This window comes from Enhydra lutris, unplaced genomic scaffold (assembly GCF_002288905.1).
Source record: "Enhydra lutris kenyoni isolate GAN:26980312 unplaced genomic scaffold, ASM228890v2 scaffoldscaffold15, whole genome shotgun sequence".
Lineage (NCBI taxonomy): Eukaryota > Metazoa > Chordata > Mammalia > Carnivora > Mustelidae > Enhydra > Enhydra lutris.
Genome location: NW_019154099.1, coordinates 22,672,450 through 22,692,284, shown reverse-complemented (window position 1 = coordinate 22,692,284; position 19,835 = coordinate 22,672,450). Strand labels below are relative to the sequence as shown.

Genomic DNA, 19,835 nt, shown 5'->3' with positions numbered 1-19,835 from the left:
TCAAGGAGGCTAGGTTCCCACTACCATGCTAACAGTTCTAGCTAATCCTTTAGATCATTTTACGCAGACATTGAAACAATGGAGAATGGCATCAGCTTGAAATCTATTGCTTATCTGCAGGGCATTACCCTCTCTTTAGGCTCAAAGAAAAAACATAGGAAAAGGGAAAGCTGTCATGTTTCAGAATATAAAAATTTCAAGAAGAATCAGAAAATGGAAGAAAGAAGTAAATTGAGGTAAATCTTCTGGGATCCATCTTTAGTTTCGCTCCAGTGACCTGAACCTTACTTTTTGTGGTGATCCACGTCGCTCTGCCTATCCACCTTCCTTCTCTGACTCTTTCTCCTTTTAAGTTTAATAGCAGGACTAATTAAGTGCTTCTGGGACAATGTAGTAACTAGTCAAACCCAATTTGAATTGTTTAATCAATAAAGCAAATATGCCTTCTGCAAACTATATTAGTTTTGCTTTTTACCTCCATCTAGGAAAAGTCGATGTATGTACTCAAGTAGAGATTAAAAGATAGTACAGATAAAAATACCCATTGCAACTGGTCACTCCTTTCTTGTGTGATACACCCAAGTGCAAATAAAAGGTTCATTATTCTTCTGAGCATGAATTAAACAAATATGTACGAATGATGCAAAGTCAAACCACCTTCAAGTTATCTTGGTCCTATGCCATGAGAATCGATTTAGAAAATGTAAACAAATCACATTATGTAAATAAGTGTTAGAGTGGGGAGTCACCTTTTTCTTCACCTTGTGTTTCTCTGCTGAGGGATGGTAAATACTGCAACACAAACTTGGTCTTCTTAGCTTCTTCCAGTATTCCTAACCTGGGCAAGATGAGTGAATCATCTGATTGATAAGTGTTGATGCAGGAACCGAGTAAATGTAGTCAGCATCTGCACACTTCCTTCTTAGAAGGAATCTGTTTACTTCCAGAGACAGCACATCTTACTCTGTGCTAGTCCCTTCCCTAAGCTTAGCTCAGGGTTTGTCAACCATGACACCCAATGACATCTTAGACCAGGCAATTCTTTGTTTTGCGGATACTGTTGGGTATTGTAGGCTCTTTATCAGCATCTCTGGCTCATAGCTACTAGATGCCTGTAGCATGCCTCCATTTGTGACAACCAAACCTTTCTCAGATTATCTCCAAATGTCCCCTGAGGGATGGGCAGGGAGTGGGATGGGTTCCAGTGGAGAACCACTGCTTTGAGGCTTGCCTTTTAAGGGAGTACTGCCTGATTGAATGGGTGACTCAGCCTAATACCTAAGCAATATCCACACCCAACATGGGGCAGGAACCCACAAGCCCAAGATCAAGAATCTCATGCTCCATAGACTGAGACAGTCAGGTACCACTCACCTAATTCTATTTAACCTGAGCCAAATTTTACAGTAACTCTACCAGCAACAAAGTTGATACTTTAATTTCTTTTTATATAACTCCTTTGTCTCTCAAACAGTCCAAACTCTAGAAGGGGTGTTTGTTATGGGCCTTTTACAACTTCAGTTAAGGAAAACACAGTTTTTATTTGTTTGTTTAAGAAAAATAGCTATGGATGGACTTTAAGTCCATTGATGGGAGGGTGGAGGTAAAATATTTTAAAATGCTAAAATAGAATCTTTATTGCCAATGTTAATAATTTGAGAGCCATATCTTTGTTTATTAAGCAGACTTTCTTTCTTTCTTCCTTCCTTTCTTTTCAAATAACTTCTGTCATTAACATTTATTTCAATTAAGGAAATGTGAATTCAGAATTAACATAAGGTAAAACATTTCAAAGTATTTGGCAAAGGAAATATTATTAAGAGTTGGACTAAAATGATGGTGGCACCTGCACTGGGATTAGGATGGCAAGTTTTGACCAGAACATGGTCAGAGAAAGGATACATTTTTCTAGCCTTACGTTGCCTGGGAACAATTTCTCAACACTGTGGAGATTAATGGATGAGAGAATAGACTCCAACATCAGACAGGCTTGGGTCATTTATTAGCTCTGTGACTGCATTTAATATAAAAATTTTCTCTCATATTGTTTTCTCACCTCTAAAAGAGGCTGATTACCTCCTTCATACATTTTTATTTTTGAGGATTACATTAGATAATATGTGTCAAGTACTCATCAAGCTATCTGGCATATAGGAGACACTAAAAAAAATTACAGCCATTATTCTAATTCACACTCAAAATGATGACAACGGGACAAGTATCTATTCATGATGCGCTCAGGGCAGAAAGCAGAGTGATCCTTGAGACTTGGGATCCACAGAGAGGAGACTCTTCAGGATGCCTGACCACAGAGCAGGGTGGTCGTTCTGCCAGCATGGCAGGGCAAGGCGATAGTAGAGATGCAGGAGACTTGAGACTCCATGAGCAGCACAGCGTGATGCAATCATGCCAGTGTGAAACGTGTGAGAGGGGCAGTTTCCAACCAATACAGGACAAATAAATCACAGAAAACATTATCATCATTAGTTACCCCCGTCGGGGAGAAAATTTGGGTTTGTGAGAAAGGACATTGTGAATATAAGTGAATAGAGATGGTGTCAAATAAAGCTCTGAAGGTGACCTACTTCGGAACTTTTTCTGTTTCACCAGAAAATAACCAGAGATCATAAGAGGAGAGCATGATGCAACACAGACAACCGTGTCAGTGCTGAAGTCTATCCTCTAGCTCCAAAAGATTTAGAACCTCATTGATTTGACAATGATTCTTGAAGAAAATTCGCAATTGCTATGCTTATTGATATAGTCAACATATAGAATATACAGTTTAATTTTCTAGTAACTGTTTGGATGGCTATCACATAACTAATTTTTGAAAGGACTCTGCTCAAGTGTTGTTAAAAATGATAGAGGGGCTCAAGGAGACACAACCAACCACGTAAACACAGGAAGTGTGCATAACAACTTTTCTCAACTGTGTCTGATAGCTGTATTGATTCGAGTTGCACAAGTGGTTCCCAAGCAGGGGATTGCTGCCAGATAACCCATTCTTGCAGTAGCAGGTTAGAGAGACTTTTCCACATTGTTCTAAGTGGGATCGATGACCCTTGGGGTATAACCTTTTCTCTACCTGCTCATCTGGTAAGGCATTGGAACAAAGGTGGAGAAAAAGCAACGAATTGGGTAGGACACGTGTAGTAGCGTGCTGATATTCTGCTTTTTTTTTTTTCTTTCTGCATACATCAGATTTTATTTGTTCACGCTAACTCCCTCAATAGTCCTATTGCAAGAAGAGTAGGGAGCTGTCATGGAGAAAAGGTAAAAGGAAAGGAAATCACAAAAGTTAAGAAAAATTTCTGTACATTCTACCCTTTGGAGAGAAGAAATAAAGTGACATCTTTGATTGTTTAATTTCAGTTTTCCAAATTCTCTCTCAATTGGCTATCATGCAATTCAGTACTCAGGCACAAAGATTGTGCTGTTACAACTTCCTTATGAATAGAAGGAGTTCTCTACTCTATGGAAACAGGAAAGGCAATGTGATTACCCTTCTCTTTTATCTTAAGATTCCTCTTGCAATTTGAAGAATTCAAGGTACTACAGTTCAAGTTTAATATAGTCACATCCCTGCCTTCGTTTCACATGGGAAGAATGTTAAATTGAAACCCAGCAAGAAGTTAAAATTTAGCCTTAGAAAATATTTTTTACTTTAAACAAAATCTGTAAAAATATAATGCAGCATATAAGTAAGATAGAGATCTTGTTTTGTCTTATATATCAATTCCATCATTGTCCATGTAAATTCATAGTTTTGAGGGAAATGTGTAAAATGGATGTTTCACTATTAAAATGTCACCATGATGACCCAGAACTATCAGATATGAAAAAAAAAAATGTATATCAAAATACTGCACTTAGAGAGTAGTGAACTATATTTTTTAAAACTCTAAATAATTTTGTTAAACTGCTTTGACCTGGTTTGATAGCAGAGTTTCTCAAAGGACTTTGAGACAGTGAAATTTCTGTCATTATCGTAATTTTACATATACACACAGTGTGAAATGGAGAAATGGAGTCAAAACTTAAGCTCAGATCATGGCTTATCTTTCTGAGCTTTGGAGTTTAGATGTCTTGAGATGATTTAAAACAAAGGAACAACCAAAAAACTACTATGAATTTTTCTTGTCTTTATTTGTTTGGAACCACCTCCATTGTTATCATGTGCTCACTGTTGTGCTGGGTTCATAAAATATCTTTTTTTTTTTAAATAATTTTATTTATTTATTTGACAGAGAAAGAGAGGAAGAAGCAGGCTTCCTGCTGAGCAAGGAGCTGTATGTGGGACTAGATCCCAAGACCTTGGGATCATGACCTTAACCCAAGGCAGATGCTTAATTGACTGAGCCATCCAGGTGCCCCAGAAAATATATTTTATTTAACAACTATATCCAGTGATTTACTCTAGCCATAAATTAGGCTTAAAAATAAATAATAAAATTATATTTTACTCTAGGAATAAAACTTCAGTATTCCTTAGATTTGTTTCTTATCAAAGTACACTGTGTCTTAAGACCTAACTGAGCATTGACCATTTGCTTACAGAAGAATGGAAGAGTTAAGAAGGGCTGGGATGTGGAATTATCCTAAAACATGCTCTTTCTGGTCTTTGTGGACTTGTGTAGGCAGTTTCCTTTGGCTAGAATATCTTCTACTCGATTCACTACTACTGTTTTCTATACTCAATTTAAATGTCACTTCTTTTGTAAAACCTTTCTCTGCATTGCGAGGCCAGATTATATGTGTTTCCATAGCACTTTGGGAATGTGTAGAGTGTGTCAATTTCCATGGTTTAAATACCATCTGTCTTGACTAAATTGTTAGCTAAGTCTTATGCATCTTTATGCCAGTCTTCTCTTATTATTCATCCAATAAATAGCTGCTAAATAAATGTAAAATGAAATGTTTGTGCATCTTGGATAGTGAAATTGACAAGGAATATGATGCAGGTGCCAATGCTGAAATAAAGTTTAGTCTGGAAGAAAGGTCATAACACACACAAAAATTGTGATTCGTGGTGATACTTTTGTATCATTTATCTCTAAACTCAGAAGTCATTCTATAAAACCATCTCTTAATTTATCTCGTGTTCAATCTGTTATGATTTTGACAATTGTACTCTGACTCTAATTCTGCCCCCTTCCTCAGCCTATCAAATGCTAGAACTCTAGTTCTGGACCTAACTTGTGATTTTGTAGAGACATTTGTTGCTAATTTTACATATACCTTTCTAATATACAAAACAAATATGCTTATTTCATATTTGATTTTAATTTTAATATATATCTGGATTTTATCTCTTTACAATTTCATCTTACCCTTTTTTAATTAAAAATTTCTTTTGAAATTCTCACTTTGTATCCTGTACTATGTTAAAAGATATAAGGGGTATAAAAACAAGCTTCTATCACCAAATACCTATCGTTGAGGTTCTTATACCTAGGTAGAAAGAAAAGAGCAAATGTAAGTCAAAGGAAACTGGGACATGATGGGAAATTTATAAATATTTGTGGAATGACTGAGTAAAGTTTAACTTCATAAGATAAAGATCACAAGCACAATGGTAATGTAGAAATGAAGGAAATCAATGAATACTCAAGTGCCAGTAAGGAGAAAGCTAGATGTCAGAGTTAGGGCAGTTTGGGAAAGTAGATGGCGGAAAAGAGTCTATATGACAAAAACCATGATCCCAGATGTGACAACCTTCAAAAAAGAGACATAAACACTGGGGCAGAATCTAGAATTTTCACAGAAACTTTCCAGAAATGACCATACTGTAGAGAAATGTTTTACTATCTTCTAAACTTACATACTTTGCTTTCTTCAGTATCCTGGCTGGCCTTGACCTTGGATTTGTGTGTAGATCTTGGATCCTGCATGCTTACTTGGACCGAGTGCTGCTTGCTCTGGTTTTTCTGTACCCGACCCTATCATGTTCCTTACTCATTACTGACTTTATGGATTCAAGTTTTGGCATGTATTATATGCTTCAATTGGTATGCCATAAGTGTACTGAGAATATTTTTTATTAAGTTTTGATAAGAATTGTAAGCTGAAACTTGGGCAACAAGCTGGTGGATCAGTTTGAAAAGTACAAACCTTGTACAATCCAATAAGAGATGTTTCCAGCAAAAAACAAAACAACAAACCTTTTACAGCCCGGGTCAGAAAATGGCATCTGTTAAGCTCACCTGACAGAATTGTTGCTTTTAGTCCACAAGGGAGCTGATGAAAAGGAAAGTGCAAAACACACACAGAGTACATGGGCCTTCACAGAGAGATATCAGTAATTAGGGGAATTTGCTTGTGTGCTACAGATGGGACACACCAGAACCATATAATGGGAATGAGTTTGTATTGTGTAATCGGTTTCTTGCTAGAAAAACTATCACTGTTTTCATTTTCTGAGCATGGCTCTGGCTCCAAGCTTATTCAGTGGTAATGGTCTGCATTCTGATAGGAGCAGGAATAGATGTGGCATTCATGAGCAGGACAGGCTTCTCTTTTAAAGAATAGAACTGAACTGCCTTTGACAACATATTTCTAGAAGATGTTCATTTACAGCAAGGGGGGAGTTTACGCATGATTTATTTTGCTGCTATATTCACTTAACACTGGTGGGTGGACGTGAGTGGGAAAATTGCCCAATTTTAGTTTTCTGTTAAAAACTGAGTCTGCTGGATATGCTCATTTACAATGGCTAGATTCAGTCCTCTGAAATGGTTAAGAGTGAACAGAAGGGTGAAGAGACATTAGTGGAAAGCAACTGAACCTTCCAAACAGTAAGGAAAAGTAGGGAAATTTTCAACCATATCATTCCATAATTTTATCTTTTTTTTTTTTAAGCTGAAACATTGGGAGGATTATATTTCTACCCCAGGTCTCTTCTACATGTATCTTTATTGTTCCCATTACCCTCTTTTAATTTTAAAGCTATTGATTCAACACTGACTGGGGAAGAAACTTGGCCAATAACTTTATTGTAAAATTAAAGTTATATTTTCTTTCCTGCTTTGCTTCATTACATGTTACTTGTATAATCAAAGAATAGACAAGAGCATCCTGGGACCCTGATATTGATGGGGACACTCAGTTTATAGGAATTTGAGGCAATCATCAGATTCATTGTATCTAAATTGTGCATCTAAATGATGGAATAGAGAAATAAAGGATAGTAGATGGAGAGAAAAATAATATATACTTAATATTCTCAGAATATATTTTATGGAAGACTTAAAAACCATTGAGAGCCAGCAGCTGCATGCAGAATTTAGCAGACTGTTCAAATGGAGAAAGATGGATTTGTACATCTGTATCTACTCTGGCTGCAGTCTGACTCTAGTGCTCATGACTGATATCCCCTAGCCTCTAGGGCAACATTCAAATGCATGGGCAGAAACAAAACAGAAATGGTTGAGCTTGGAAGAAGGCGTTTATGAGACCATTGCAAACAGCTCATTTAAAAGGTTTTCAAAATATGGTTGTAATATTGCTCAGTCACTTCATTCTGAAGACTCTTAAAAGTCACTCGCCTCAAAAATTGTAAGCTCATAAACACTGTTCTATTTCTTTCTTTTGTTAGTTTCAACAGTGAAAAATCACAGTGAACAAGATTGGTCTCTGTGATCAGCAAAGACCTTAAATTTTACTTTGTGTCCAGGAACCAAAATCATTAAATACTACTATATATTTACTATATATTAATATGTAATACTATATACTAATATGTATATACTAAGATTTAACATATCTAAAAAGATGTCAAAATCTGGTGTTGATGCTATGGAGATCACTATGTTTGTCAATGAGGTCTGCCAATAAATTTCTCTAATTGCTGATATCCCTCAGATTCTACATATTGTTTTGAACTTTCCTTTTTTTTTTTTTTTTACCCCCAGCTTTCTGGTGGACCAACACAAAAGAATGTGGAAGTTTCAGATATTTTTAACTGCCAAAATGTTTATTACATATTATCTTTTTGATGTCTGCTTTTACTAGCCCCTCAGCTAGAAATTTCTATTTGATACATCATCACGAATAATTTCAAAAAGAATAAGAATGGTTTTCAGCTTTAATATTTTGTGATATTGCTTAGATTTTGTGACTGTTTGTAATGTTGCATGTGGGTTTTTTAAAAATTAACTCTATTATTAGATAGGTAATCATTAATAGGGCTCCAATATATAAATAAAATAAGTAAAAAATTTACTCAGTTGCCTTCCTCATTAAAAACAAACAAACAAGCAAAAAACAGAAAAAACTTCTGGTATTGTATTTTGTATTGATGGCCTTCTAAATAAAGATACTTTGTGACTTAATAGGCATGTAAAATAAATTAATTAATTAATAGATAAATAAAGTCAATGGTTTTCACATTAAAAAAGGGTATTATATATATTCAGACTTGTTCTGAAGTTTGACTTTATTATATTCACATGGTGGCTGCTAATATATTTATAATTCATATAAAAATACATCTATTCTGACATATTTTGGAAGGTGCTACAAATTCATAACTTTGAACTATGTGGTTTGTAATGGGTAGACTTTAAGGCAACCTCATGTTTCCCATGTTCATACCTATTCATACCTATGTATGTTCAAATTATTCATACCAATGTGTAATCTTCTTTCTTTGAGCGTGAGAGGGAACTGTGACTTGCTTCTAACCACTAGCATGTGGAAGAGGTAATGGCATGTTATATCATCTATGGAAGTATCCATCTTGTTAGCCGACTTAGTCTGGAAACTCTCTTTGCTGGTGTGATGAAGAAAGTGGCTATATTAGGAAAGATCACATAGATAAAATTGGTTGGCAGGCTCTAGGAACTCTAGCACCTTCTCAGAGTTGAGGACTCTTTCCAGCCAACCCAGCCAGCAAGACACCAAGCCCTCAGCTATACAGCCTCAAGAAAATAAATTCTACCAACCATCTGAAGGAAAGATGAAACAATCTGGAAGTACTGTCTTCCCTAAGCAGTCCGCCAATGAAAACATAGCCTGCTAAACATCTGGATTTCTGATACATCCAACCTGTGACAGAATCAGTAAGTGTTGTTTTAAACTTCTAAGTCTGTGGTGAATTTGTTAACATAGGAGCAGTTAACTATACATCAATAAGTTCATATTTAAAGACTTGGCAATGTAAAAACAATAGTGAAATTAGACAAAAGTACAAAATGAAGATGAATGCAAATTAACATGAGAGAAAAAATAAATAAGAGGAGACATTAGTATTTGTAGTAAGCAATATAACAAAACATATGTTGTATTGTCACAAAATATATCTACTAAATACAAACTAGTATAATGCAGTCATCCTTGCATAAAATGTCAACATATAAGGGTAATCGAGTTTTAAAAGAGAGCAAATATATCTAGTGTTTCTTTCATTCTTATTTTCCTTAAAGTTAAAAATAAGAACTATTGCTAAAGATTATGCTATATGTAACTAATATGTCCTACATTATGACCGTACTCTATTGGCTCTTTAAAATTTATCATTTTTAATACCTATGTTATTTAAGATTTATTTGTTGTTTTAGTGGTACACAATAAATGCTGCGTTAATATTTTAGTATTTCCCTCATCTACACACAAGGATAGAAATTATGATGTGGATGAAGGACACTGATGATTCACTGGTGGAAGGGGGGGACAATAGGGAAAGGAATGGAGGGGCTGTAAATAGAAACAGATAAGCTATTCTCACATTTTCCCGGGCCCCTTACACTGGCACAGCTCTGCTGTTCTTTTTTTTTTTTTTTAATATTTTATTTATTTATTTGACAGAGTGAGATCCTAAGTAGACAGAGAGGCAGCAGAGAGAGAGAGAGGGAAGCAGGCTTCCTGCTGAGCAGAGAGCCCAAGGCGGGACTCCATCCCAGGACCCCGAGATCATGACCTGAGCCGAAGGCAGAGGGTTAACCCACTGAGCCACCCACGTGCCCCATAGCTCTGCTGTTCTTGATAAGCCCACCAGGTTGAGAGTTAGATCCATAGTCTGGGAGAAGGACTGCTTTTTTTCTTATTTCTCTTTCCGTGTGTGTGTGTGTGTGTGTGTGTGTGTGTGTGTGTGTATGACTTTTTTCTCTACCTAAGTGTCAGAGCTCAGCAATGTAAGAGCTCAGTGGTATGGACATGGGGAAAATGGCCCAAGGTGCTCATTTAGACTGCTTCTGGCTTAGGCTCTAGATGAGTAGCTGAAAGATAGAAAACATCACTTAAGCCAGTTCCACACCCCAAATATAGTTTATTTTTTAATTAATCTTTTTTATTTCAGAATGCTTTTTGAGTATTCTAAAGTGTGAGTGTAGGATAGAGTTCCATATACAACCACTTAATATACACCCATTTTATTTACATCTTATATTATTATATTATCATAATTAATGAACTGGTATTGATGCATTATTATTAACTAGAGCTCATTTTTTTTCATATTTCTTTAGTTTTTTTCTACTCTAAAATCCCATACAAGATACCACATTGCAATTAGTCATCACATCTCCTTAGGCTCCTTTTGGCCATAGATTCTCTCATATTTCCCTTGTTCCCTTTCCTTGTTTTTGATACCTTGACAGTTTTGAGGAGAACTGCTCACATATTTGTGGAATATCCCTCAACTGGGATTTATCTGATTTGTTTCCTATAATTAGACTGGGGTTATGGGTTTTTGGTTGGAAGACTGCAGAGATAACTTCTGTTCTGAACACATCATACCAAGAGTACATGAATCAACATGACTTATTGGTGTTAATCATGGTTACCTGGCTGAAGTGGTATTTGACAGATTCCTCCACTGTAAAGTTTTTCTTTTTCTTTTTCTCTTTTCAAAGTGTATTCTTTTGAAACAAACCACCATGTATTCCACACTTAAGGAGTGGGGAGTTCTACACACACTGTTCACACTGATAAGAATCAGATAAAATCCTTATTTGAGATGCAATAGAATGAGATAATGTAGACATATCTCCATAGACATATAATATGTAATTTCAGCCATCAATCGAACTTATCTATATATTTTATCTATATATCTATTTAAGATCTATTACTTTTTAAAGATTTTATTTATTTATTTATTGACAGAGAGAAAGAGCACAGGCAGGGGGAGGAGCAGAGGGTAAGGGAGAAGCAGGCTCCCCACTGAGCAGGGAGCCCTATGCGGGGCTCCATCCCAGGACCCTGGGATCATGACCTGAGCTGAAGCCAGTCACTTAACCAACTGAACCAGCCAGGCATCCCTCTAAAAACTATTATTTTCTAAGCTATATGCACTTCAATAGTAAGGTTGAACTCCAGAGACCCAGAGAGGTATAGAAAGCTTTTATTTTACTAGGCTGTACATTTTTAAACCATCTCATGAAACTTTGTTAAGTCAGTAATATTGAAGAAGCAGTAGGATAAATTGAAAAGAAAGAACACCATGAAAAGGAAAAGGAAGAACATTCATGAAGGAAATCAGAAGCAAGAAAGACTCTCCGGACTGGCGAAGTCTATAATGAAAGAGCTATAAAGGACAGTATCTTAGGAGCCCTATAGTTAATAACAGCAACCAAACAAATTTGTGGGTTATTTAGAATCAACTAGGAATCAAAAACATTTTAAAATAAAAATATGTAATAAATTTTCTTACGGTCAAACATACATGGTACTTGGGATATATATGTAGATGTGCGTATACACACACACACACATTTATATGCTAAAGTCATTGGTGTAAAGAGCTTATACCATTATAGAAGAGGTGGGTTTGTATTGTTCATATCGTTTTACAATCCATACCATTGTACAACCTGTGTACTGGCTCATGTACGTGAATAATGTAGAAGTAAGAAAAGCTTGAGACCTAATGTGATGAGGGATTCATCTCTGTTTCCTTTAACATTTCTTTATTTTTGTTCTCTTCCTTTGTCCTTAGGCTGATTTCCTCGCGGTTAAAAGTAATTAGAAATAACAGCGTTTTCATTTTCCCGTAGGTAGAGAAAAAACACTTCTTACCTAGCTATTCAAAGAGTAGTCTTGTAATTCTTTCACAGCTGAGCTGATCATTTTGGCTAGGGGAATGGAATCTGTTGGCTGGTTTAACAGACCTTTTACCAAACCACTCTTACTTTCAACAGTCACCTCCCAAACTCCATCTGCTGGTGGATTTGCTCATGAAACACAAGGGCTCAATTCTAGACTTACCCATATCTTAACAAAAATACAGTGAGTGTTAGGGAGAAGAAAATACAGTAATCAAATATAGCGAACCTTCTATGTCTTGATGTATCCGGGAACATTTTTATGCCTACATTAATATCTTTTTAGCTATGAAAGAACTACCTTATATTTTCTCCTTATTACCCAGAGAATATGACCTGGGTAGTTATCTCTAATTTATTGATCTATAAATCACATGTTTTCAAAATCAAATCTTGTCATATACTGGATATGTCATTATTTTAGAAATTTTTAACAGGATGTCAATACATTGAGAACATAGTAATGATTCTGATATTACCAATTATATATATATATATATATATATATATATATGCTGTTTGAATAAAGCAAACATCTGGTTGCATGAGCATGAGTGGATTGTGAAGTCAGGTGTGTAACTTTTTTCTCTTTGAAAGATTTTAAGCTTTGAATGCAAAAATCACATTTTCGTGTTTGGTTTTCTCATTTTCCAACTTGTAAAATATTTCCTAGTGTATTTCTTAGAATAGAAATGGAATAATAATTAAGTTAATACAGTCTGTATTTAGATTAGGCAAATATAAATATGAACTAATCCACTTTTGAATGAGTAATAGTTCAGGCAATATGTTTATTTAATTTGTTTATCACTTGTAAATGTCCATTGATGTACTACACACCTAACGTCATTGTTACCATATTATTTAGAATTAATATGGCACATTGAATTTTCAAGATGCTGTAATCATTAATTAGCCATACTTCATAACACTCCTGTGAGATAATATGGTGATATAGAAAATTAAGTTACAGATAATTTAGGTTGCTGACCTGAAGGAATTACCACTTATAAATGAATACATTGTAAATTAGTGGTTAGTAATCTGTGGAATTATTGAGCTTCTTGCATTGATATATGCAAATATAGATAATAATTCAAAAAGTATGTTTGTTATAGCTATGCCATTTCTGCCATGTTATTTAATATTATGACATTTGTATACTCTCAGAAAGTCTGAAATGAGAGGTTTCCAGACCTGGGAAGAAACTGAGGAATGTGAGGGTGTGTGGAGTTAATTGAAATTTTGGATACAAGAAATGGTGTCACCTGAACAAATCACCATGCAGAATTTAAGGGCCGGTTGAGAGCCTCAAATGGGGAAGTTTTGGGAATATGAGAATGTTTTGCAAATAGACCTTTTAAAAGTGCTCATCTCAGTAGCTGTATCAGATGTTGTAGACTTCTATCATTCTTTGACTAAGTGACCAGCTACTTTTAGTATCTTCACTGTTCCCTATTGTAATCTCTGTGGGATATGATGCACCTTGAAATACTTGTTCATATGTGAGTTAAGACGTTTGACTGACTCTTTTTTTTTTCTTCAGATAATTTAGCTGTCCTGTCTCTGCTCCTTCATGGTAATTACTATAAGAGATTATAAACTGTAACTCCCCTGTTTGCAATAAATCGGTAACCTGTAGGGTAAGCAAAAAGACTTTAGACAGACTGGGGCATGTTAATAGTATCTAGTACTGGGGGAAAAGGAAGGTACTTATGATGTATGATGTTTCAGAGATATAATGAGAGATGAGAGGATCCCAGGATGTGTGAAATTCCTGCTGTGGTGGGAAAAGATGTTCTAGTTAGGACTTCATGGCTAAAAAGAAGGCTAAAAAGAAGGGAGTCACTCAAGTTACTTTAAGTAATGAAGAAGCTGTTTTAAGAATAACTATTTATCCAAGAAAAAAATGCATAATTAGGCCATGAATAGATAGAAATTATAATATTGCAGAGCAATAAGAGAATTTAGAAACCTACTTTTTTTTTTTTTCCTTGCAGGGGGTGGGATCTCAGGCAGTACATAAGCTGTAGATTAGACAGAATTATTAATGATTATGGGTTCTGTTCTAAAACGATTCATGATCCTCCAAATTTTTATCATTCCGCCCTTTTGCTACTAGTTTACTTTGTCTTGTTTTCCATTGTGCACAGATACTTGATTTGCCATATAGTTCCTATTTACTCCTAACTATTCCTTTCCTCATAACTCCAGCATGAATCTTGTTCTTCGCCTTACCTGACATAAAGTATTTCAGGGTTTCCTTGAGAGGGCCTTTCTAGATTTATTTTCTGCTAAAAGCTACTTTATTGCTCCTACGTTTTCCAGTTCAAGTTCCTGAAAGATAAAATATGATCACCTAGTTGATCTGTGTTTTCTGTTCAGTGGATTGACCAGGAAACCATGGATCTGGAAATCATCCTATTATTTAGTTTTCTATGGCTTTGAGAGTAGGGGTGGGGTGTCAAGTGATTAAAAATATGTCTGTTTAGATTTTTCTTTAGAAGTTAATAGTAAAGAAGCTCAAAATGATCAACTTATTTCTCATAAAAAATGGCTTCAGAACAATGTAAAGAGTGCCTATGATAAGAGCTTGTAAAACATAGAAGGAAAATACAAGGAGGTAATAAATGACAAACACTGGGAAGTCAGAGACATTTTCATACAGACAATCTACTTGAGTTAGAGTTGAGTAGCCATTTTCCAGGTCCTTAAGTAGGCAGAAGAGCTTTTCAAAATGAGAGAACATATGCCAAGGTACAGAAACAGAAAACATTTTTATACCTTTGAGAAACCATAAATAGTTTTGTCTGGCAGAGGAGGTAAAGTTCAGAAATTGTCAGGAATCATTTGCAGTAAAAATTAAGGACCAGATAGTGGAGATCTTCTACATTAATCAAAAGATTATGAATTTTATCCAATGAGTAATATGGAAACATAGAAATGTTTTAAGTGGATATGTATCACACTTAGATATGGATTTTCAAAAAAGTATTCTGGGAATACACAAGACTGAAGATGAGCTAGATGGGTGATCAATTAGGTATCATTTGCAATGATGCTGTCAAAAGAACAAGAGAATGGAATGGCAGTGATGGCTGGAATGCAGATGTAAGGATAAATCAAAAGCTGCTAGTGAAGAATCAGTGGCCCTTTCTCTGTGCAATCACCATGGTGGCTGGAATCCTATACGCATATCCTGAAAATTAGAAGAACTTCAAGGCCCTCATTGCAGCTCAGTATGGTGGGGTTCAGGTTGGCATGTTGTCCGTAGCTCCCCACTTCCACTTTGCCCAAACCAACTACACCCCTAAATTTCTCCATAAATTTCCAGCAAGTTTCCAGCACTTTAAGGTAACCATGGATCCCATGTATTTGAGAGCAATGTCACTGCCTACCCTGTAAGCAACGAGGAGCTGCCAGGATGTACTCTAGAAACAACAGGTGACACATTAGGTGAACTTTGTTGATAGCAGCATAGTGTCGCCAGCCAGTCAGTACCTGCCCACCTTGGGCATAATGTGCCACAACAAGCAGATGCAGAGCATGGGAATGAGGAGGTGGGGTAACTTTTGGGGCTGTTGGGTGCTCACTTAAAAACGAGGACTTTTTTGATGGAGAACACATGACGTTGGCTAACATCACAGTTGTCTGAACCCTGCAGTGGCTCCATCAACAAGTCCTGGGGCTTTCTCTCAACCAGACCTCCCCCAATATTAATCACTGGTTCCTTATATGCATTGACTAGTCCCACTTCCAGACTGTTCGGGGAAAGGTGAAACTCTTTCCCAGAAGGTGAGAAGATAGCCCAGTTTGATGTTAAAATGTTTGCAGACATGTAGCCTAAAATGGATACCTCACAGAAAGTGAAAGTTTCACCGGAGAAAAGCAGAATCCCCAGCCAGAGTGTAAAGAGGACTGTCCCTGTTGCTGAGGAGATGGATGAAGATGAGCAGGTACTGCCTGCTAAGTCGAAGGCCAAGGACTCCTTTACTCACCTGACCAAGATGACCTTTGTGTTGAATGGCTTTATGTGCAAATGCTCCAACAAGGACACCCTTTCTGTGGTGCTGCTGTAGTTTGATAAGGATGGCTGGTCCCTATGATACTCCAAGTACTCCTTCTTTGAAGAGCTCACTTAGAACTTCATGGTTGTGACCTCATCGATGGAATGTTCCAGTGACTGGACAAGCTAAGGAAGAATGCCTTTATAAGTGTCTTCCTCTTTGGAACTAAGAGTAGTCACTCCATTTTGGGAGTCTAAGTCTTCCAAGGCTGTGAACTAGATCCTGGAAGCAAGGAGACCCAGAGAATTGTTTGAGAGTACTTTCCCTGGGAGGGGACCTTCCAGCATGTGAGCAAAGTCTCCAATCAGAGCAGTATCTTTAAGTGACCATTACTTGCCATTGACCCAGATGTCTGCACCTGCCCTTTAGAGAGATGAGAGTTAGTAAAGAAACTGAACACTGAAATAAGAAAAAAAAAAAAAAAATCAATGGGTGTCAGTGATAGGTTCTTGATTTTACAGCTAATGATCAAACATTAACAATGTGAATATTATTGTTAGATTATCATTTTTATGTCATTATTACATTTTTATTTTGGTTATGGGATTTTTATTAAGAATGACTGCTGAAATTTTATTAATGATGTCTAAAAGCACCAGGAACTTTTCACAGAAGAGAAGATGATTGAAGGCTGAGAGGTTATTTATAAGATTATCATTTATTAAACTGGGGGTAAGAGGTAGTGGGGAAGGGCATTCCAGTATCAAAGACTGAAAAAAAATTCTTCTGCTTCTATAAGGCTGGAATCTATCCTCTCAGTTATTGAGGAACTGAAGTCATCTTCACAGTCAGGGGGCTATAGAATTCATCATAAATGCCTGGTAACTTCATGGAGATATATAAAGGATAATGTTACATGCAGACATTTAATTCATTTGCTCATTCATAAAATACTTATTGACAACTGTTCCCTCCACCTCTGCTCATAATTGTTAGTGAGAGCAATAAGAAATAAAATATATATTTTCAGATACTGATAACTACAAATGAGTTAAAATAAAACAGAAGTCCCACTCAGGGTACTGGAGTCTCTCAGATGCCCTTGCCTTCTTCCCACATCAAAGTGAAGGTCCAGAAATACCTGGAAGGCAAAAGGATCTGAAATTTTCATCAGATCCTATCCCTTCTGTTCTTATATCTTATATTATTAACCTGGTAATTTGGTTTGTTGCATATGTATTGAATACAAAGTTGATTAAAAATGCACTCTCTTTGACCTCTATAATTTATATTCTGATGTGATAGAGATATGGTGGCATTCAGGAATATGCATTTTTAACAAGATTCCAATACAATTCTTATTCGGGAGGTCTGTAGTATACAATTTTATAAGTGCCAGTAAAGTTAATCTTATTTCTAAAACAATAAATTAGTATGAAGTCAGGTGATTGGCCTGAAATGTGCTTATAGAACAGGTATGAGATGCAAACTTTGAGTTTAGCTGCCTGGTAGAATAAAATGCCCTGAAAGCCAAACTTCCAGTATTTCTTAGAACTGACAGGATATGGCAAAATATCCTTGTCAAACATTTGCCATGTTGGAGCTTATCCTTAATTTAACTCCCTAGAAGTTACTTTTAGTGGGCTACTTAGGAATCTTAACTCTTGTGGTAACCAACCTACATTAGAGAGAATTTCTTTGATTTATTTAATTTTGGCATAGAAGACTGTTTTCCACTCAGAGGGTCAGAAACAATCCAAAAATATATAATACCCTTGTTTTTATCTTTAAAGATTTATTATTTATTTATTTATTTATTTGAGAGAGAGAGAACGAGTGAGGGAAAGGGGCAAAGGGAGAAGGAGAGAGAGACTCTTACACAGACTCAATGATGAGCGCAGAGCCCTACCTGGGGCTGAATCTCATGATGTGAGATCATGACCTGAGCCGAGATCATGACTCGAGCTGAAATCATGAGTCAGCTGCTGAACCAACAGAGCCACTCTGGCGCCCCACCTTGTTTTTAACCTTAAAATATAAGTCTACTTGAATTTCGGAAGTTTTTACTTTATGCGTTTACAATTTTGCAATTTAAGGCCGAAAGCATAATTATCGTAAATTCAAGAATGCACAATGTCAACTTAGATTTGTCGTCTTCTTATGTTTCCTTTAAATGTATGAATTTGCTTTCATGTTATGAAGCAAGTGTTTACTCTGAAGTACTACCTAATGTAAACTCTTTTTTTTTTTTTTAAAGATTTTATTTATTTATCTGACAGACAGAGATCACAAGTAGGCAGAGAGGCAGGCAGAGAGAGAAAGGGAAGCAGGCTCCCTGCTGAGCAGAGAGCCCGATATGGGGCTCAATCCCAGGACTCTGGGATCATGACCTGAGCTGAAGGCAGAGGCTTTAACCCACTGAGCCACCCAGGAGTCCCCCAATGCAACTCTTCAACTGCATTCCTCCTGTCTTTGAGGTGATTAAGCTACATGCGTAAAATATTTATATTTTCGATATTAGGAACTTGTTTCTTCCTTATGGCAAGAAACTTGTTAGCGTTTTTAGTCTCAATAGAGAAAAGAGTTGTAATTTTTATGTTTTAATAATATTTGGATAACTAAAAGCCATATGTGTGTAGTATAACTTAGCAATTTATTACAAGGAAAAGGCATCTGGCTAGCTTCAGCCATAATTTCTATTATGAGCACATTTTTTATGCCTTCAAGCTTTTATTTCAGATGTGTGTTGGGAATGTACATGGTATTGTTATAGATCAAAGAATTTACTATATCAGAAATGTTTGGAGGCTTCTTTTCCTCCTAATTAATCTCAGAAAGTTCACTAATTCTATATCTTCTTTGACTTTCTATTTGCAAGTTGGAAGCCTTGATAATAAGCCTAGATTAATTAGAGTAATGGGCTAAGACAGAGTTGCTATAACATCTGGTAGGATTTGGACTTTGCTTCTGGGAAATGCAGTGCACATAAACACTAACAGCAAAGGGTCATATCCAACAATTATCAAATTTACCCGATTTTAGTACTTCCTAAATTGCCAGTGAGTTTCTAAAGGAGATTGCTCCATGCCAAAATTATGCATCAAATGATATTTCATTTTTTAAAAGAGGAATTTTGAGGTTAAGACAATAATTTGGGGTGGTCCTCTGAACTAATTCTTAAATGATTAGAAATTTTATGCAAGTTTGAAAATAAAACTTAGGTCTTTAGCTTAACTGATCTAATTAATTGACCAAAGTCAGTGCACAGTAAAATACACTTTGAAGAACCAGGTGACTCGAAGAAAATAGACTACAGAAATTCAACAAAGACATAAAGACATAAAATGGAGCTAGAAATGAGCTTATCACAAAAATAGGAACCATAAATCCTATACCTTTCCCAGGAGTGGGTTAGGGTTTTGTCCTTAATCAGTGAACATGAAAAGAGAAATCAAGTTTTTTTATACAAACTACAGAATTCTTAAGGTAAATAATAACAGTTGTTTAGGAAACACACAGATGTTTCTGATTAATTGAAGAAATCATAGAAAGTGATACAATAAAGTAAAAGTTCTTAAAAGTATATTCTGTTCATATAATTCACAAATGCATAATAAAATACAGAATGCTGTATGAAAAATAATGAAATGTGGGGTATTGTATTGACTAATATCCCAAGGCCCACTGCTGAATTTAATGATATTGCTTTATTATATCTTCTTTCAATACAGGGTCTGGCTTGATATTTTCCCTGTTTTATTCTTCTTATAGATTTTAGTCTTAG

General features: G+C 35.9%; 1 pseudogene; it reads left to right on the top strand.

Annotated features, from left to right (window-relative positions):
* Window positions 1-15,215: 15,215 nt before the first annotated feature.
* LOC111147130 lies at window positions 15,216-16,437 on the top strand (annotated as a pseudogene).
* Window positions 16,438-19,835: the final 3,398 nt, after the last annotated feature.